The sequence below is a fragment of the Cynocephalus volans genome, chromosome 12, assembly GCF_027409185.1.
Source record: "Cynocephalus volans isolate mCynVol1 chromosome 12, mCynVol1.pri, whole genome shotgun sequence".
Classification (NCBI taxonomy): Eukaryota; Metazoa; Chordata; class Mammalia; order Dermoptera; family Cynocephalidae; genus Cynocephalus; species Cynocephalus volans.
In genome coordinates this window covers 81341353-81363327 of record NC_084471.1, presented here as the reverse complement: position 1 = coordinate 81363327, position 21975 = coordinate 81341353, and positions in this window count along the sequence as shown.

The following is a 21975-nucleotide window of genomic DNA, read 5'->3' as shown; positions in this document are numbered from 1 at the left end:
CCAGAGCTCACTGCTGAGGTCGAAACTTCAACCCCACCGGAGGCCCCAGCTCAGTCCACAGTGTCTCCTGAAGAGTGTGGAACGTTGAAAGACCAGCAAGAGGTAACAGTCCAGCAGCTAAGCCCCTCTGAAACTCATGGACATTCACCAATCCATCAGGAGGCCCTCACTCAGCCCGAAGAGTTTCCTAAGGAACCTTCCCCCAGCCAGCAAGAGAGCTCAGCTCCGCCTCCAGAGCCCCCTGCGGCTGTTGAACTTCCAGCAGTCCAGCAAGACTACCCAACGCAGCCACCAGCATCCTCCGTGGAGGATTCAATTCATAGTCCATTGAAGGACGAGATGACATTTTCACCACTAGGTCTGCCTTTTATCTCCAGAGGTCATGATTCAACACTGCCTAGTACAACAGTTACGCATGTGCATGTGGAGCTCACCGTGACTCCTCCAGAGCCTAGTGCCCATGTGGAACCTTCTCCAGTCTGGCAGGAGGGCCCTGCGAAGCCTTCGGTTCCCGCCGGGCAGCTTGGATTTTCTCCATCCCAATCCCCTCGCGCTGTTCATACTCCAGATTTCCCTTGCAAATGTTGACTCTGATCTAGCCCAGCGAGAGGCCTCATCTCAGACTCCAGATCACCTTCAGGAGGCAGGCCCTTCTCCAGTCCAACAGGAGGCCCCTGCTGGGCCACCAGAGCCCTCTATGGACGTTGAACCACCTGTGAACCAAAAGGAGGCCCCAGGTCTGCCACTAGAGCTCCCTGAACAGGGGCCCGAGCCTGAGCCCGTGCCCCAGGACGCTGCAGCTCCACCTCCAGATCCACCTGAGTTGGAACCTTCCCCACCTCAGCAGCTGACCGCCATCTTAACCTGCAGAACTGCCTGAGAAACATAGACTCATCCCTGGTCCACCAAGAGGCCCTTCCTCAGCCTCCAGGTCCCGCCAAGGAGGCAGAAGCTCCTCCAGTTCTGCACGAGGTCCCAGCTCGGCCCGCAGAGTCCCCTGGGCTGGTGGAATCCTCCCCCACCCAGCAGATGGCCCCGGCCCAGCCTCCAGAGCCCCCTATGGACGTGGCAGCTCCACCTCCAATGCATGATGAGATGACAGTTCCAACACAAACCAAGTCAGGATCAAGCTCAGAATCCAAAGTTGCCCATTATCACATTTCAACCCTTGGACCTCGAGACGACCAGCACTCCAGGACCCACCGTTCAGGCTGAACATGCTGCAGCCCTAAAGGAGACTACAGCTCCCTCTCCAAAGCCCTCCTGAGGTAACCTATCCACAAGCACACTGGGCTCAGCATCCGAACCTGACTCGAGTCACAGATCAACCTTTCCATCTGGCACTCACCATAACTCCAGAACCCACTGTGGAGGTTGAACACTCTCCAACATTGCACGAGAACCCAACTCAGCTTCCACAGCCACCTACAGAGGTCATAGCCCAACCTCCAGTGTATCAAGAGGAGACACTTTCAACACCAGCATCACCTGTGCTTCTAGACCTGGCAGACCCGGGGGGCCTTTCACCACATGGGATCCTCTGCGGCCTCCCAGCTGTTGGTCCCAACACAGGAATTGCTCGAGAATTTGGTTCCATTCCCGGGGTCAAGAGCTGCCCCCAGAGCCAGGGCACTTTGCTCTTGCACGTCCGGATCTGCATGTCAAGCTGGCTGGCCCACAGAGGCTCCCAGACGTGGCTCCGATGCAAGACCGGGATCAGCATCAGGCCCTGGCTCTGCCTCCTCGACTCAAAAGATTCAAACTGTGGACCTAGATCAGGCTGCAGACCACCAGTCATTTCAAATCCTGGTTCCGCATCTAGATAGTGAGAGTTCAGAAGCAGCAAAGTTTGTCCTCTCACCCCTGAATCCCAGGAAAGATCTAGCTCAGCATCCGCGGCTTGCTAAGGTTGTTCGAACTCCACACCGATTTGTGTCCCAACCTAAGCGTCAAAAACCGATCTTGGAGGATGAGAAAGGACCTTTGAGGACGGATATCGATTCTCCTGAATTTTCTCTAGAATCCCAGAAGGGCCCCGATGACTTGTCTAAAGGCCACTGAGCCAGGTGAAACTTACCAATTTCAGCAAGATGCCCTACCTGTCTCAAAACCTAGAGACACCAGGAGAGCCAATCCTCTCCAGCCCAGCAGGAAGACCCTGCTCAGCCTCCACAGGGCCCTGAGGAGGCAGGACTCTCTCCAGCCGAGCAGGAGGCCCCAGCTACATATGCAGAGTCCGGAGAGGAGGTAGAACATTCTCTAACACAGCGGGAGGCCCCAGCTCAACCTCCGAAGCCCCCTGAGGAGATAGAACGTTCTCCAACCCAGCAGCAGTTCCCAGATCCACCTGCACAGCCCCCGGAGGATGTAGAAGTTTCTCTAACACGGCAGGAGGACCCAGCTCAACATCCACAGCCCTTCCTGTGCAGGCGGAACCTTCTCCCGGTCAGCAGGAGCAGCCAGTTCAGCCTGCTGGGTCTCCTGGGGAGAGTGAACTTTCTCCAGTTCAGCAACAGGCCCCAGCTCAGGCTCCCGAGTTCCCTATGAAGAGTATAGCTCAAAGTCCACCACATCATGAGGTGACGGTTCAACCCCCAAGTCAGGACCAAGCTCATGATTATACCTTGCCCGTCGTTACAGTTGTAGCCCAGACGTAGCCCACTAACGTGCGGGTGTGGTCATTACCATAAGCACACAGCCTACCGCGCGGGGGCTGAAACTTCTCCAGGCTAGCAGGAGACCTCAGCCCGGCGTCCAGGCCTCCCTGTGGAGGCTGAACTTTCTTGCAGTGAGCAGGAGCAGCCAGCTCAGACTTTGGGGTGTCCTGAGGAGAGTGAGCCTTGTCCAATCCAACAGGAGCAACCAGCTCAGTCTCCAGAGCATCACGAGATGACAGTTTTACCTCCACGACACCAACACCCTAAGTATTCAAACTTGTCCAAGATTAACCTCCCAGGGCTGCAGCTTACCATAACAGTAGAGGCTGCTGCAGAGGGGGGGGGGACTTTTCCAGTCTGCCAGGAGTCCACAGCTCAGCCCTCATGGCCAACTCAGGAAGCCGAACATTCTACAACCCAGCAGGAGGTGCCAACTCTGCCTCCAGGGCCTCCTGAAGAGGTGGAGCCTTTTTCCTTTCAACAAGAGGCTTCAGTTCGACCTGCAGCACCTATTAAGGAGGAGAAACCCTCTTTTACCCAGCGGGAGGCTGAGGCCGAAACTCCACAGACCCCTGAGGAGGAGGAACATTCTGCCACCCGGCAGGAGGCCCTAGGTCAGCCTCTAGAGCTCCCTAATGAAGTCGTAGCTCAACCTCTAGAGCCTCAAGAGGTAACAGCTTCCCCTGTAGGTCACGATCAAGTTCAGCCACCAGCACTGCACACTGTTGCTGTTAAACCTATGTATGTCTTGGTTACCACTAGGGTCCAGAGCTCACTGCTGAGGTCGAAACTTCAACCCCACCGGAGGCCCCAGCTCAGTCCACAGTGTCTCCTGAAGAGTGTGGAACGTTGAAAGACCAGCAAGAGGTAACAGTCCAGCAGCTAAGCCCCTCTGAAACTCATGGACATTCACCAATCCATCAGGAGGCCCTCACTCAGCCCGAAGAGTTTCCTAAGGAACCTTCCCCCAGCCAGCAAGAGAGCTCAGCTCCGCCTCCAGAGCCCCCTGCGGCTGTTGAACTTCCAGCAGTCCAGCAAGACTACCCAACGCAGCCACCAGCATCCTCCGTGGAGGATTCAATTCATAGTCCATTGAAGGACGAGATGACATTTTCACCACTAGGTCTGCCTTTTATCTCCAGAGGTCATGATTCAACACTGCCTAGTACAACAGTTACGCATGTGCATGTGGAGCTCACCGTGACTCCTCCAGAGCCTAGTGCCCATGTGGAACCTTCTCCAGTCTGGCAGGAGGGCCCTGCGAAGCCTTCGGTTCCCGCCGGGCAGCTTGGATTTTCTCCATCCCAATCCCCTCGCGCTGTTCATACTCCAGATTTCCCTTGCAAATGTTGACTCTGATCTAGCCCAGCGAGAGGCCTCATCTCAGACTCCAGATCACCTTCAGGAGGCAGGCCCTTCTCCAGTCCAACAGGAGGCCCCTGCTGGGCCACCAGAGCCCTCTATGGACGTTGAACCACCTGTGAACCAAAAGGAGGCCCCAGGTCTGCCACTAGAGCTCCCTGAACAGGGGCCCGAGCCTGAGCCCGTGCCCCAGGACGCTGCAGCTCCACCTCCAGATCCACCTGAGTTGGAACCTTCCCCACCTCAGCAGCTGACCGCCATCTTAACCTGCAGAACTGCCTGAGAAACATAGACTCATCCCTGGTCCACCAAGAGGCCCTTCCTCAGCCTCCAGGTCCCGCCAAGGAGGCAGAAGCTCCTCCAGTTCTGCACGAGGTCCCAGCTCGGCCCGCAGAGTCCCCTGGGCTGGTGGAATCCTCCCCCACCCAGCAGATGGCCCCGGCCCAGCCTCCAGAGCCCCCTATGGACGTGGCAGCTCCACCTCCAATGCATGATGAGATGACAGTTCCAACACAAACCAAGTCAGGATCAAGCTCAGAATCCAAAGTTGCCCATTATCACATTTCAACCCTTGGACCTCGAGACGACCAGCACTCCAGGACCCACCGTTCAGGCTGAACATGCTGCAGCCCTAAAGGAGACTACAGCTCCCTCTCCAAAGCCCTCCTGAGGTAACCTATCCACATGCACACTGGGCTCAGCATCCGAACCTGACTCGAGTCACAGATCAACCTTTCCATCTGGCACTCACCATAACTCCAGAACCCACTGTGGAGGTTGAACACTCTCCAACATTGCACGAGAACCCAACTCAGCTTCCACAGCCACCTACAGAGGTCATTGCCCAACCTCCAGTGTATCAAGAGGAGACACTTTCAACACCAGCATCACCTGTGCTTCTAGACCTGGCAGACCCGGGGGGCCTTTCACCACATGGGATCCTCTGCGGCCTCCCAGCTGTTGGTCCCAACACAGGAATTGCTCGAGAATTTGGTTCCATTCCCGGGGTCAAGAGCTGCCCCCAGAGCCAGGGCACTTTGCTCTTGCACGTCCGGATCTGCATGTCAAGCTGGCTGGCCCACAGAGGCTCCCAGACGTGGCTCCGATGCAAGACCGGGATCAGCATCAGGCCCTGGCTCTGCCTCCTCGACTCAAAAGATTCAAACTGTGGGCCTAGATCAGGCTGCAGACCACCAGTCATTTCAAATCCTGGTTCCGCATCTAGATAGTGAGAGTTCAGAAGCAGCAAAGTTTGTCCTCTCACCCCTGAATCCCAGGAAAGATCTAGCTCAGCATCCGCGGCTTGCTAAGGTTGTTCGAACTCCACACCGATTTGTGTCCCAACCTAAGCGTCAAAAACCGATCTTGGAGGATGAGAAAGGACCTTTGAGGACGGATATCGATTCTCCTGAATTTTCTCTAGAATCCCAGAAGGGCCCCGATGACTTGTCTAAAGGCCACTGAGCCAGGTGAAACTTACCAATTTCAGCAAGATGCCCTACCTGTCTCAAAACCTAGAGACACCAGGAGAGCCAATCCTCTCCAGCCCAGCAGGAAGACCCTGCTCAGCCTCCACAGGGCCCTGAGGAGGCAGGACTCTCTCCAGCCGAGCAGGAGGCCCCAGCTACATATGTAGAGTCCGGAGAGGAGGTAGAACATTCTCTAACACAGCGGGAGGCCCCAGCTCAACCTCCGAAGCCCCCTGAGGAGATAGAACGTTCTCCAACCCAGCAGCAGTTCCCAGATCCACCTGCACAGCCCCCGGAGGATGTAGAAGTTTCTCTAACACGGCAGGAGGACCCAGCTCAACATCCACAGCCCTTCCTGTGCAGGCGGAACCTTCTCCCGGTCAGCAGGAGCAGCCAGTTCAGCCTGCTGGGTCTCCTGGGGAGAGTGAACTTTCTCCAGTTCAGCAACAGGCCCCAGCTCAGGCTCCCGAGTTCCCTATGAAGAGTATAGCTCAAAGTCCACCACATCATGAGGTGACGGTTCAACCCCCAAGTCAGGACCAAGCTCATGATTATACCTTGCCCGTCGTTACAGTTGTAGCCCAGACCTAGCCCACTAACGTGCGGGTGTGGTCATTACCGTAAGCACACAGCCTACCGCGCGGGGGCTGAAACTTCTCCAGGCTAGCAGGAGACCTCAGCCCGGCGTCCAGGCCTCCCTGTGGAGGCTGAACTTTCTTGCAGTGAGCAGGAGCAGCCAGCTCAGACTTTGGGGTGTCCTGAGGAGAGTGAGCCTTGTCCAATCCAACAGGAGCAACCAGCTCAGTCTCCAGAGCATCACGAGATGACAGTTTTACCTCCACGACACCAACACCCTAAGTATTCAAACTTGTCCAAGATTAACCTCCCAGGGCTGCAGCTTACCATAACAGTAGAGGCTGCTGCAGAGGGGGGGACTTTTCCAGTCTGCCAGGAGTCCACAGCTCAGCCCTCATGGCCAACTCAGGAAGCCGAACATTCTACAACCCAGCAGGAGGTGCCAACTCTGCCTCCAGGGCCTCCTGAAGAGGTGGAGCCTTTTTCCTTTCAACAAGAGGCTTCAGTTCGATCTGCAGCACCTATTAAGGAGGAGAAACCCTCTTTTACCCAGCGGGAGGCTGAGGCCGAAACTCCACAGACCCCTGAGGAGGAGGAACATTCTGCCACCCGGCAGGAGGCCCTAGGTCAGCCTCTAGAGCTCCCTAATGAAGTCGTAGCTCAACCTCTAGAGCCTCAAGAGGTAACAGCTTCCCCTGTAGGTCACGATCAAGTTCAGCCACCAGCACTGCACACTGTTGCTGTTAAACCTATGTATGTCTTGGTTACCACTAGGGTCCAGAGCTCACTGCTGAGGTCGAAACTTCAACCCCACCGGAGGCCCCAGCTCAGTCCACAGTGTCTCCTGAAGAGTGTGGAACGTTGAAAGACCAGCAAGAGGTAACAGTCCAGCAGCTAAGCCCCTCTGAAACTCATGGACATTCACCAATCCATCAGGAGGCCCTCACTCAGCCCGAAGAGTTTCCTAAGGAACCTTCCCCCAGCCAGCAAGAGAGCTCAGCTCCGCCTCCAGAGCCCCCTGCGGCTGTTGAACTTCCAGCAGTCCAGCAAGACTACCCAACGCAGCCACCAGCATCCTCCGTGGAGGATTCAATTCATAGTCCATTGAAGGACGAGATGACATTTTCACCACTAGGTCTGCCTTTTATCTCCAGAGGTCATGATTCAACACTGCCTAGTACAACAGTTACGCATGTGCATGTGGAGCTCACCGTGACTCCTCCAGAGCCTAGTGCCCATGTGGAACCTTCTCCAGTCTGGCAGGAGGGCCCTGCGAAGCCTTCGGTTCCCGCCGGGCAGCTTGGATTTTCTCCATCCCAATCCCCTCGCGCTGTTCATACTCCAGATTTCCCTTGCAAATGTTGACTCTGATCTAGCCCAGCGAGAGGCCTCATCTCAGACTCCAGATCACCTTCAGGAGGCAGGCCCTTCTCCAGTCCAACAGGAGGCCCCTGCTGGGCCACCAGAGCCCTCTATGGACGTTGAACCACCTGTGAACCAAAAGGAGGCCCCAGGTCTGCCACTAGAGCTCCCTGAACAGGGGCCCGAGCCTGAGCCCGTGCCCCAGGACGCTGCAGCTCCACCTCCAGATCCACCTGAGTTGGAACCTTCCCCACCTCAGCAGCTGACCGCCATCTTAACCTGCAGAACTGCCTGAGAAACATAGACTCATCCCTGGTCCACCAAGAGGCCCTTCCTCAGCCTCCAGGTCCCGCCAAGGAGGCAGAAGCTCCTCCAGTTCTGCACGAGGTCCCAGCTCGGCCCGCAGAGTCCCCTGGGCTGGTGGAATCCTCCCCCACCCAGCAGATGGCCCCGGCCCAGCCTCCAGAGCCCCCTATGGACGTGGCAGCTCCACCTCCAATGCATGATGAGATGACAGTTCCAACACAAACCAAGTCAGGATCAAGCTCAGAATCCAAAGTTGCCCATTATCACATTTCAACCCTTGGACCTCGAGACGACCAGCACTCCAGGACCCACCGTTCAGGCTGAACATGCTGCAGCCCTAAAGGAGACTACAGCTCCCTCTCCAAAGCCCTCCTGAGGTAACCTATCCACATGCACACTGGGCTCAGCATCCGAACCTGACTCGAGTCACAGATCAACCTTTCCATCTGGCACTCACCATAACTCCAGAACCCACTGTGGAGGTTGAACACTCTCCAACATTGCACGAGAACCCAACTCAGCTTCCACAGCCACCTACAGAGGTCATAGCCCAACCTCCAGTGTATCAAGAGGAGACACTTTCAACACCAGCATCACCTGTGCTTCTAGACCTGGCAGACCCGGGGGGCCTTTCACCACATGGGATCCTCTGCGGCCTCCCAGCTGTTGGTCCCAACACAGGAATTGCTCGAGAATTTGGTTCCATTCCCGGGGTCAAGAGCTGCCCCCAGAGCCAGGGCACTTTGCTCTTGCACGTCCGGATCTGCATGTCAAGCTGGCTGGCCCACAGAGGCTCCCAGACGTGGCTCCGATGCAAGACCGGGATCAGCATCAGGCCCTGGCTCTGCCTCCTCGACTCAAAAGATTCAAACTGTGGGCCTAGATCAGGCTGCAGACCACCAGTCATTTCAAATCCTGGTTCCGCATCTAGATAGTGAGAGTTCAGAAGCAGCAAAGTTTGTCCTCTCACCCCTGAATCCCAGGAAAGATCTAGCTCAGCATCCGCGGCTTGCTAAGGTTGTTCGAACTCCACACCGATTTGTGTCCCAACCTAAGCGTCAAAAACCGATCTTGGAGGATGAGAAAGGACCTTTGAGGACGGATATCGATTCTCCTGAATTTTCTCTAGAATCCCAGAAGGGCCCCGATGACTTGTCTAAAGGCCACTGAGCCAGGTGAAACTTACCAATTTCAGCAAGATGCCCTACCTGTCTCAAAACCTAGAGACACCAGGAGAGCCAATCCTCTCCAGCCCAGCAGGAAGACCCTGCTCAGCCTCCACAGCGCCCTGAGGAGGCAGGACTCTCTCCAGCCGAGCAGGAGGTCCCAGCTACATATGCAGAGTCCGGAGAGGAGGTAGAACATTCTCTAACACAGCGGGAGGCCCCAGCTCAACCTCCGAAGCCCCCTGAGGAGATAGAACGTTCTCCAACCCAGCAGCAGTTCCCAGATCCACCTGCACAGCCCCCGGAGGATGTAGAAGTTTCTCTAACACGGCAGGAGGACCCAGCTCAACATCCACAGCCCTTCCTGTGCAGGCGGAACCTTCTCCCGGTCAGCAGGAGCAGCCAGTTCAGCCTGCTGGGTCTCCTGGGGAGAGTGAACTTTCTCCAGTTCAGCAACAGGCCCCAGCTCAGGCTCCCGAGTTCCCTATGAAGAGTATAGCTCAAAGTCCACCACATCATGAGGTGACGGTTCAACCCCCAAGTCAGGACCAAGCTCATGATTATACCTTGCCCGTCGTTACAGTTGTAGCCCAGACGTAGCCCACTAACGTGCGGGTGTGGTCATTACCGTAAGCACACAGCCTACCGCGCGGGGGCTGAAACTTCTCCAGGCTAGCAGGAGACCTCAGCCCGGCGTCCAGGCCTCCCTGTGGAGGCTGAACTTTCTTGCAGTGAGCAGGAGCAGCCAGCTCAGACTTTGGGGTGTCCTGAGGAGAGTGAGCCTTGTCCAATCCAACAGGAGCAACCAGCTCAGTCTCCAGAGCATCACGAGATGACAGTTTTACCTCCACGACACCAACACCCTAAGTATTCAAACTTGTCCAAGATTAACCTCCCAGGGCTGCAGCTTACCATAACAGTAGAGGCTGCTGCAGAGGGGGGGACTTTTCCAGTCTGCCAGGAGTCCACAGCTCAGCCCTCATGGCCAACTCAGGAAGCCGAACATTCTACAACCCAGCAGGAGGTGCCAACTCTGCCTCCAGGGCCTCCTGAAGAGGTGGAGCCTTTTTCCTTTCAACAAGAGGCTTCAGTTCGACCTGCAGCACCTATTAAGGAGGAGAAACCCTCTTTTACCCAGCGGGAGGCTGAGGCCGAAACTCCACAGACCCCTGAGGAGGAGGAACATTCTGCCACCCGGCAGGAGGCCCTAGGTCAGCCTCTAGAGCTCCCTAATGAAGTCGTAGCTCAACCTCTAGAGCCTCAAGAGGTAACAGCTTCCCCTGTAGGTCACGATCAAGTTCAGCCACCAGCACTGCACACTGTTGCTGTTAAACCTATGTATGTCTTGGTTACCACTAGGGTCCAGAGCTCACTGCTGAGGTCGAAACTTCAACCCCACCGGAGGCCCCAGCTCAGTCCACAGTGTCTCCTGAAGAGTGTGGAACGTTGAAAGACCAGCAAGAGGTAACAGTCCAGCAGCTAAGCCCCTCTGAAACTCATGGACATTCACCAATCCATCAGGAGGCCCTCACTCAGCCCGAAGAGTTTCCTAAGGAACCTTCCCCCAGCCAGCAAGAGAGCTCAGCTCCGCCTCCAGAGCCCCCTGCGGCTGTTGAACTTCCAGCAGTCCAGCAAGACTACCCAACGCAGCCACCAGCATCCTCCGTGGAGGATTCAATTCATAGTCCATTGAAGGACGAGATGACATTTTCACCACTAGGTCTGCCTTTTATCTCCAGAGGTCATGATTCAACACTGCCTAGTACAACAGTTACGCATGTGCATGTGGAGCTCACCGTGACTCCTCCAGAGCCTAGTGCCCATGTGGAACCTTCTCCAGTCTGGCAGGAGGGCCCTGCGAAGCCTTCGGTTCCCGCCGGGCAGCTTGGATTTTCTCCATCCCAATCCCCTCGCGCTGTTCATACTCCAGATTTCCCTTGCAAATGTTGACTCTGATCTAGCCCAGCGAGAGGCCTCATCTCAGACTCCAGATCACCTTCAGGAGGCAGGCCCTTCTCCAGTCCAACAGGAGGCCCCTGCTGGGCCACCAGAGCCCTCTATGGACGTTGAACCACCTGTGAACCAAAAGGAGGCCCCAGGTCTGCCACTAGAGCTCCCTGAACAGGGGCCCGAGCCTGAGCCCGTGCCCCAGGACGCTGCAGCTCCACCTCCAGATCCACCTGAGTTGGAACCTTCCCCACCTCAGCAGCTGACCGCCATCTTAACCTGCAGAACTGCCTGAGAAACATAGACTCATCCCTGGTCCACCAAGAGGCCCTTCCTCAGCCTCCAGGTCCCGCCAAGGAGGCAGAAGCTCCTCCAGTTCTGCACGAGGTCCCAGGTCGGCCCGCAGAGTCCTCTGGGCTGGTGGAATCCTCCCCCACCCAGCAGATGGCCCCGGCCCAGCCTCCAGAGCCCCCTATGGACGTGGCAGCTCCACCTCCAATGCATGATGAGATGACAGTTCCAACACAAACCAAGTCAGGATCAAGCTCAGAATCCAAAGTTGCCCATTATCACATTTCAACCCTTGGACCTCGAGACGACCAGCACTCCAGGACCCACCGTTCAGGCTGAACATGCTGCAGCCCTAAAGGAGACTACAGCTCCCTCTCCAAAGCCCTCCTGAGGTAACCTATCCACATGCACACTGGGCTCAGCATCCGAACCTGACTCGAGTCACAGATCAACCTTTCCATCTGGCACTCACCATAACTCCAGAACCCACTGTGGAGGTTGAACACTCTCCAACATTGCACGAGAACCCAACTCAGCTTCCACAGCCACCTACAGAGGTCATTGCCCAACCTCCAGTGTATCAAGAGGAGACACTTTCAACACCAGCATCACCTGTGCTTCTAGACCTGGCAGACCCGGGGGGCCTTTCACCACATGGGATCCTCTGCGGCCTCCCAGCTGTTGGTCCCAACACAGGAATTGCTCGAGAATTTGGTTCCATTCCCGGGGTCAAGAGCTGCCCCCAGAGCCAGGGCACTTTGCTCTTGCACGTCCGGATCTGCATGTCAAGCTGGCTGGCCCACAGAGGCTCCCAGACGTGGCTCCGATGCAAGACCGGGATCAGCATCAGGCCCTGGCTCTGCCTCCTCGACTCAAAAGATTCAAACTGTGGGCCTAGATCAGGCTGCAGACCACCAGTCATTTCAAATCCTGGTTCCGCATCTAGATAGTGAGAGTTCAGAAGCAGCAAAGTTTGTCCTCTCACCCCTGAATCCCAGGAAAGATCTAGCTCAGCATCCGCGGCTTGCTAAGGTTGTTCGAACTCCACACCGATTTGTGTCCCAACCTAAGCGTCAAAAACCGATCTTGGAGGATGAGAAAGGACCTTTGAGGACGGATATCGATTCTCCTGAATTTTCTCTAGAATCCCAGAAGGGCCCCGATGACTTGTCTAAAGGCCACTGAGCCAGGTGAAACTTACCAATTTCAGCAAGATGCCCTACCTGTCTCAAAACCTAGAGACACCAGGAGAGCCAATCCTCTCCAGCCCAGCAGGAAGACCCTGCTCAGCCTCCACAGGGCCCTGAGGAGGCAGGACTCTCTCCAGCCGAGCAGGAGGCCCCAGCTACATATGCAGAGTCCGGAGAGGAGGTAGAACATTCTCTAACACAGCGGGAGGCCCCAGCTCAACCTCCGAAGCCCCCTGAGGAGATAGAACGTTCTCCAACCCAGCAGCAGTTCCCAGATCCACCTGCACAGCCCCCGGAGGATGTAGAAGTTTCTCTAACACGGCAGGAGGACCCAGCTCAACATCCACAGCCCTTCCTGTGCAGGCGGAACCTTCTCCCGGTCAGCAGGAGCAGCCAGTTCAGCCTGCTGGGTCTCCTGGGGAGAGTGAACTTTCTCCAGTTCAGCAACAGGCCCCAGCTCAGGCTCCCGAGTTCCCTATGAAGAGTATAGCTCAAAGTCCACCACATCATGAGGTGACGGTTCAACCCCCAAGTCAGGACCAAGCTCATGATTATACCTTGCCCGTCGTTACAGTTGTAGCCCAGACCTAGCCCACTAACGTGCGGGTGTGGTCATTACCATAAGCACACAGCCTACCGCGCGGGGGCTGAAACTTCTCCAGGCTAGCAGGAGACCTCAGCCCGGCGTCCAGGCCTCCCTGTGGAGGCTGAACTTTCTTGCAGTGAGCAGGAGCAGCCAGCTCAGACTTTGGGGTGTCCTGAGGAGAGTGAGCCTTGTCCAATCCAACAGGAGCAACCAGCTCAGTCTCCAGAGCATCACGAGATGACAGTTTTACCTCCACGACACCAACACCCTAAGTATTCAAACTTGTCCAAGATTAACCTCCCAGGGCTGCAGCTTACCATAACAGTAGAGGCTGCTGCAGAGGGGGGGACTTTTCCAGTCTGCCAGGAGTCCACAGCTCAGCCCTCATGGCCAACTCAGGAAGCCGAACATTCTACAACCCAGCAGGAGGTGCCAACTCTGCCTCCAGGGCCTCCTGAAGAGGTGGAGCCTTTTTCCTTTCAACAAGAGGCTTCAGTTCGATCTGCAGCACCTATTAAGGAGGAGAAACCCTCTTTTACCCAGCGGGAGGCTGAGGCCGAAACTCCACAGACCCCTGAGGAGGAGGAACATTCTGCCACCCGGCAGGAGGCCCTAGGTCAGCCTCTAGAGCTCCCTAATGAAGTCGTAGCTCAACCTCTAGAGCCTCAAGAGGTAACAGCTTCCCCTGTAGGTCACGATCAAGTTCAGCCACCAGCACTGCACACTGTTGCTGTTAAACCTATGTATGTCTTGGTTACCACTAGGGTCCAGAGCTCACTGCTGAGGTCGAAACTTCAACCCCACCGGAGGCCCCAGCTCAGTCCACAGTGTCTCCTGAAGAGTGTGGAACGTTGAAAGACCAGCAAGAGGTAACAGTCCAGCAGCTAAGCCCCTCTGAAACTCATGGACATTCACCAATCCATCAGGAGGCCCTCACTCAGCCCGAAGAGTTTCCTAAGGAACCTTCCCCCAGCCAGCAAGAGAGCTCAGCTCTGCCTCCAGAGCCCCCTGCGGCTGTTGAACTTCCAGCAGTCCAGCAAGACTACCCAACGCAGCCACCAGCATCCTCCGTGGAGGATTCAATTCATAGTCCATTGAAGGACGAGATGACATTTTCACCACTAGGTCTGCCTTTTATCTCCAGAGGTCATGATTCAACACTGCCTAGTACAACAGTTACGCATGTGCATGTGGAGCTCACCGTGACTCCTCCAGAGCCTAGTGCCCATGTGGAACCTTCTCCAGTCTGGCAGGAGGGCCCTGCGAAGCCTTCGGTTCCCGCCGGGCAGCTTGGATTTTCTCCATCCCAATCCCCTCGCGCTGTTCATACTCCAGATTTCCCTTGCAAATGTTGACTCTGATCTAGCCCAGCGAGAGGCCTCATCTCAGACTCCAGATCACCTTCAGGAGGCAGGCCCTTCTCCAGTCCAACAGGAGGCCCCTGCTGGGCCACCAGAGCCCTCTATGGACGTTGAACCACCTGTGAACCAAAAGGAGGCCCCAGGTCTGCCACTAGAGCTCCCTGAACAGGGGCCCGAGCCTGAGCCCGTGCCCCAGGACGCTGCAGCTCCACCTCCAGATCCACCTGAGTTGGAACCTTCCCCACCTCAGCAGCTGACCGCCATCTTAACCTGCAGAACTGCCTGAGAAACATAGACTCATCCCTGGTCCACCAAGAGGCCCTTCCTCAGCCTCCAGGTCCCGCCAAGGAGGCAGAAGCTCCTCCAGTTCTGCACGAGGTCCCAGGTCGGCCCGCAGAGTCCTCTGGGCTGGTGGAATCCTCCCCCACCCAGCAGATGGCCCCGGCCCAGCCTCCAGAGCCCCCTATGGACGTGGCAGCTCCACCTCCAATGCATGATGAGATGACAGTTCCAACACAAACCAAGTCAGGATCAAGCTCAGAATCCAAAGTTGCCCATTATCACATTTCAACCCTTGGACCTCGAGACGACCAGCACTCCAGGACCCACCGTTCAGGCTGAACATGCTGCAGCCCTAAAGGAGACTACAGCTCCCTCTCCAAAGCCCTCCTGAGGTAACCTATCCACATGCACACTGGGCTCAGCATCCGAACCTGACTCGAGTCACAGATCAACCTTTCCATCTGGCACTCACCATAACTCCAGAACCCACTGTGGAGGTTGAACACTCTCCAACATTGCACGAGAACCCAACTCAGCTTCCACAGCCACCTACAGAGGTCATTGCCCAACCTCCAGTGTATCAAGAGGAGACACTTTCAACACCAGCATCACCTGTGCTTCTAGACCTGGCAGACCCGGGGGGCCTTTCACCACATGGGATCCTCTGCGGCCTCCCAGCTGTTGGTCCCAACACAGGAATTGCTCGAGAATTTGGTTCCATTCCCGGGGTCAAGAGCTGCCCCCAGAGCCAGGGCACTTTGCTCTTGCACGTCCGGATCTGCATGTCAAGCTGGCTGGCCCACAGAGGCTCCCAGACGTGGCTCCGATGCAAGACCGGGATCAGCATCAGGCCCTGGCTCTGCCTCCTCGACTCAAAAGATTCAAACTGTGGGCCTAGATCAGGCTGCAGACCACCAGTCATTTCAAATCCTGGTTCCGCATCTAGATAGTGAGAGTTCAGAAGCAGCAAAGTTTGTCCTCTCACCCCTGAATCCCAGGAAAGATCTAGCTCAGCATCCGCGGCTTGCTAAGGTTGTTCGAACTCCACACCGATTTGTGTCCCAACCTAAGCGTCAAAAACCGATCTTGGAGGATGAGAAAGGACCTTTGAGGACGGATATCGATTCTCCTGAATTTTCTCTAGAATCCCAGAAGGGCCCCGATGACTTGTCTAAAGGCCACTGAGCCAGGTGAAACTTACCAATTTCAGCAAGATGCCCTACCTGTCTCAAAACCTAGAGACACCAGGAGAGCCAATCCTCTCCAGCCCAGCAGGAAGACCCTGCTCAGCCTCCACAGGGCCCTGAGGAGGCAGGACTCTCTCCAGCCGAGCAGGAGGCCCCAGCTACATATGCAGAGTCCGGAGAGGAGGTAGAACATTCTCTAACACAGCGGGAGGCCCCAGCTCAACCTCCGAAGCCCCCTGAGGAGATAGAACGTTCTCCAACCCAGCAGCAGTTCCCAGATCCACCTGCACAGCCCCCGGAGGATGTAGAAGTTTCTCTAACACGGCAGGAGGACCCAGCTCAACATCCACAGCCCTTCCTGTGCAGGCGGAACCTTCTCCCGGTCAGCAGGAGCAGCCAGTTCAGCCTGCTGGGTCTCCTGGGGAGAGTGAACTTTCTCCAGTTCAGCAACAGGCCCCAGCTCAGGCTCCCGAGTTCCCTATGAAGAGTATAGCTCAAAGTCCACCACATCATGAGGTGACGGTTCAACCCCCAAGTCAGGACCAAGCTCATGATTATACCTTGCCCGTCGTTACAGTTGTAGCCCAGACCTAGCCCACTAACGTGCGGGTGTGGTCATTACCATAAGCACACAGCCTACCGCGCGGGGGCTGAAACTTCTCCAGGCTAGCAGGAGACCTCAGCCCGGCGTCCAGGCCTCCCTGTGGAGGCTGAACTTTCTTGCAGTGAGCAGGAGCAGCCAGCTCAGACTTTGGGGTGTCCTGAGGAGAGTGAGCCTTGTCCAATCCAACAGGAGCAACCAGCTCAGTCTCCAGAGCATCACGAGATGACAGTTTTACCTCCACGACACCAACACCCTAAGTATTCAAACTTGTCCAAGATTAACCTCCCAGGGCTGCAGCTTACCATAACAGTAGAGGCTGCTGCAGAGGGGGGGACTTTTCCAGTCTGCCAGGAGTCCACAGCTCAGCCCTCATGGCCAACTCAGGAAGCCGAACATTCTACAACCCAGCAGGAGGTGCCAACTCTGCCTCCAGGGCCTCCTGAAGAGGTGGAGCCTTTTTCCTTTCAACAAGAGGCTTCAGTTCGATCTGCAGCACCTATTAAGGAGGAGAAACCCTCTTTTACCCAGCGGGAGGCTGAGGCCGAAACTCCACAGACCCCTGAGGAGGAGGAACATTCTGCCACCCGGCAGGAGGCCCTAGGTCAGCCTCTAGAGCTCCCTAATGAAGTCGTAGCTCAACCTCTAGAGCCTCAAGAGGTAACAGCTTCCCCTGTAGGTCACGATCAAGTTCAGCCACCAGCACTGCACACTGTTGCTGTTAAACCTATGTATGTCTTGGTTACCACTAGGGTCCAGAGCTCACTGCTGAGGTCGAAACTTCAACCCCACCGGAGGCCCCAGCTCAGTCCACAGTGTCTCCTGAAGAGTGTGGAACGTTGAAAGACCAGCAAGAGGTAACAGTCCAGCAGCTAAGCCCCTCTGAAACTCATGGACATTCACCAATCCATCAGGAGGCCCTCACTCAGCCCGAAGAGTTTCCTAAGGAACCTTCCCCCAGCCAGCAAGAGAGCTCAGCTCCGCCTCCAGAGCCCCCTGCGGCTGTTGAACTTCCAGCAGTCCAGCAAGACTACCCAACGCAGCCACCAGCATCCTCCGTGGAGGATTCAATTCATAGTCCATTGAAGGACGAGATGACATTTTCACCACTAGGTCTGCCTTTTATCTCCAGAGGTCATGATTCAACACTGCCTAGTACAACAGTTACGCATGTGCATGTGGAGCTCACTGTGACTCCTCCAGAGCCTAGTGCCCATGTGGAACCTTCTCCAGTCTGGCAGGAGGGCCCTGCGAAGCCTTCGGTTCCCGCCGGGCAGCTTGGATTTTCTCCATCCCAATCCCCTCGCGCTGTTCATACTCCAGATTTCCCTTGCAAATGTTGACTCTGATCTAGCCCAGCGAGAGGCCTCATCTCAGACTCCAGATCACCTTCAGGAGGCAGGCCCTTCTCCAGTCCAACAGGAGGCCCCTGCTGGGCCACCAGAGCCCTCTATGGACGTTGAACCACCTGTGAACCAAAAGGAGGCCCCAGGTCTGCCACTAGAGCTCCCTGAACAGGGGCCCGAGCCTGAGCCCGTGCCCCAGGACGCTGCAGCTCCACCTCCAGATCCACCTGAGTTGGAACCTTCCCCACCTCAGCAGCTGACCGCCATCTTAACCTGCAGAACTGCCTGAGAAACATAGACTCATCCCTGGTCCACCAAGAGGCCCTTCCTCAGCCTCCAGGTCCCGCCAAGGAGGCAGAAGCTCCTCCAGTTCTGCACGAGGTCCCAGCTCGGCCCGCAGAGTCCCCTGGGCTGGTGGAATCCTCCCCCACCCAGCAGATGGCCCCGGCCCAGCCTCCAGAGCCCCCTATGGACGTGGCAGCTCCACCTCCAATGCATGATGAGATGACAGTTCCAACACAAACCAAGTCAGGATCAAGCTCAGAATCCAAAGTTGCCCATTATCACATTTCAACCCTTGGACCTCGAGACGACCAGCACTCCAGGACCCACCGTTCAGGCTGAACATGCTGCAGCCCTAAAGGAGACTACAGCTCCCTCTCCAAAGCCCTCCTGAGGTAACCTATCCACATGCACACTGGGCTCAGCATCCGAACCTGACTCGAGTCACAGATCAACCTTTCCATCTGGCACTCACCATAACTCCAGAACCCACTGTGGAGGTTGAACACTCTCCAACATTGCACGAGAACCCAACTCAGCTTCCACAGCCACCTACAGAGGTCATAGCCCAACCTCCAGTGTATCAAGAGGAGACACTTTCAACACCAGCATCACCTGTGCTTCTAGACCTGGCAGACCCGGGGGGCCTTTCACCACATGGGATCCTCTGCGGCCTCCCAGCTGTTGGTCCCAACACAGGAATTGCTCGAGAATTTGGTTCCATTCCCGGGGTCAAGAGCTGCCCCCAGAGCCAGGGCACTTTGCTCTTGCACGTCCGGATCTGCATGTCAAGCTGGCTGGCCCACAGAGGCTCCCAGACGTGGCTCCGATGCAAGACCGGGATCAGCATCAGGCCCTGGCTCTGCCTCCTCGACTCAAAAGATTCAAACTGTGGGCCTAGATCAGGCTGCAGACCACCAGTCATTTCAAATCCTGGTTCCGCATCTAGATAGTGAGAGTTCAGAAGCAGCAAAGTTTGTCCTCTCACCCCTGAATCCCAGGAAAGATCTAGCTCAGCATCCGCGGCTTGCTAAGGTTGTTCGAACTCCACACCGATTTGTGTCCCAACCTAAGCGTCAAAAACCGATCTTGGAGGATGAGAAAGGACCTTTGAGGACGGATATCGATTCTCCTGAATTTTCTCTAGAATCCCAGAAGGGCCCCGATGACTTGTCTAAAGGCCACTGAGCCAGGTGAAACTTACCAATTTCAGCAAGATGCCCTACCTGTCTCAAAACCTAGAGACACCAGGAGAGCCAATCCTCTCCAGCCCAGCAGGAAGACCCTGCTCAGCCTCCACAGGGCCCTGAGGAGGCAGGACTCTCTCCAGCCGAGCAGGAGGCCCCAGCTACATATGTAGAGTCCGGAGAGGAGGTAGAACATTCTCTAACACAGCGGGAGGCCCCAGCTCAACCTCCGAAGCCCCCTGAGGAGATAGAACGTTCTCCAACCCAGCAGCAGTTCCCAGATCCACCTGCACAGCCCCCGGAGGATGTAGAAGTTTCTCTAACACGGCAGGAGGACCCAGCTCAACATCCACAGCCCTTCCTGTGCAGGCGGAACCTTCTCCCGGTCAGCAGGAGCAGCCAGTTCAGCCTGCTGGGTCTCCTGGGGAGAGTGAACTTTCTCCAGTTCAGCAACAGGCCCCAGCTCAGGCTCCCGAGTTCCCTATGAAGAGTATAGCTCAAAGTCCACCACATCATGAGGTGACGGTTCAACCCCCAAGTCAGGACCAAGCTCATGATTATACCTTGCCCGTCGTTACAGTTGTAGCCCAGACGTAGCCCACTAACGTGCGGGTGTGGTCATTACCGTAAGCACACAGCCTACCGCGCGGGGGCTGAAACTTCTCCAGGCTAGCAGGAGACCTCAGCCCGGCGTCCAGGCCTCCCTGTGGAGGCTGAACTTTCTTGCAGTGAGCAGGAGCAGCCAGCTCAGACTTTGGGGTGTCCTGAGGAGAGTGAGCCTTGTCCAATCCAACAGGAGCAACCAGCTCAGTCTCCAGAGCATCACGAGATGACAGTTTTACCTCCACGACACCAACACCCTAAGTATTCAAACTTGTCCAAGATTAACCTCCCAGGGCTGCAGCTTACCATAACAGTAGAGGCTGCTGCAGAGGGGGGGGACTTTTCCAGTCTGCCAGGAGTCCACAGCTCAGCCCTCATGGCCAACTCAGGAAGCCGAACATTCTACAACCCAGCAGGAGGTGCCAACTCTGCCTCCAGGGCCTCCTGAAGAGGTGGAGCCTTTTTCCTTTCAACAAGAGGCTTCAGTTCGACCTGCAGCACCTATTAAGGAGGAGAAACCCTCTTTTACCCAGCGGGAGGCTGAGGCCGAAACTCCACAGACCCCTGAGGAGGAGGAACATTCTGCCACCCGGCAGGAGGCCCTAGGTCAGCCTCTAGAGCTCCCTAATGAAGTCGTAGCTCAACCTCTAGAGCCTCAAGAGGTAACAGCTTCCCCTGTAGGTCACGATCAAGTTCAGCCACCAGCACTGCACACTGTTGCTGTTAAACCTATGTATGTCTTGGTTACCACTAGGGTCCAGAGCTCACTGCTGAGGTCGAAACTTCAACCCCACCGGAGGCCCCAGCTCAGTCCACAGTGTCTCCTGAAGAGTGTGGAACGTTGAAAGACCAGCAAGAGGTAACAGTCCAGCAGCTAAGCCCCTCTGAAACTCATGGACATTCACCAATCCATCAGGAGGCCCTCACTCAGCCCGAAGAGTTTCCTAAGGAACCTTCCCCCAGCCAGCAAGAGAGCTCAGCTCCGCCTCCAGAGCCCCCTGCGGCTGTTGAACTTCCAGCAGTCCAGCAAGACTACCCAACGCAGCCACCAGCATCCTCCGTGGAGGATTCAATTCATAGTCCATTGAAGGACGAGATGACATTTTCACCACTAGGTCTGCCTTTTATCTCCAGAGGTCATGATTCAACACTGCCTAGTACAACAGTTACGCATGTGCATGTGGAGCTCACCGTGACTCCTCCAGAGCCTAGTGCCCATGTGGAACCTTCTCCAGTCTGGCAGGAGGGCCCTGCGAAGCCTTCGGTTCCCGCCGGGCAGCTTGGATTTTCTCCATCCCAATCCCCTCGCGCTGTTCATACTCCAGATTTCCCTTGCAAATCTTGACTCTGATCTAGCCCAGCGAGAGGCCTCATCTCAGACTCCAGATCACCTTCAGGAGGCAGGCCCTTCTCCAGTCCAACAGGAGGCCCCTGCTGGGCCACCAGAGCCCTCTATGGACGTTGAACCACCTGTGAACCAAAAGGAGGCCCCAGGTCTGCCACTAGAGCTCCCTGAACAGGGGCCCGAGCCTGAGCCCGTGCCCCAGGACGCTGCAGCTCCACCTCCAGATCCACCTGAGTTGGAACCTTCCCCACCTCAGCAGCTGACCGCCATCTTAACCTGCAGAACTGCCTGAGAAACATAGACTCATCCCTGGTCCACCAAGAGGCCCTTCCTCAGCCTCCAGGTCCCGCCAAGGAGGCAGAAGCTCCTCCAGTTCTGCACGAGGTCCCAGGTCGGCCCGCAGAGTCCTCTGGGCTGGTGGAATCCTCCCCCACCCAGCAGATGGCCCCGGCCCAGCCTCCAGAGCCCCCTATGGACGTGGCAGCTCCACCTCCAATGCATGATGAGATGACAGTTCCAACACAAACCAAGTCAGGATCAAGCTCAGAATCCAAAGTTGCCCATTATCACATTTCAACCCTTGGACCTCGAGATGACCAGCACTCCAGGACCCACCGTTCAGGCTGAACATGCTGCAGCCCTAAAGGAGACTACAGCTCCCTCTCCAAAGCCCTCCTGAGGTAACCTATCCACATGCACACTGGGCTCAGCATCCGAACCTGACTCGAGTCACAGATCAACCTTTCCATCTGGCACTCACCATAACTCCAGAACCCACTGTGGAGGTTGAACACTCTCCAACATTGCACGAGAACCCAACTCAGCTTCCACAGCCACCTACAGAGGTCATTGCCCAACCTCCAGTGTAT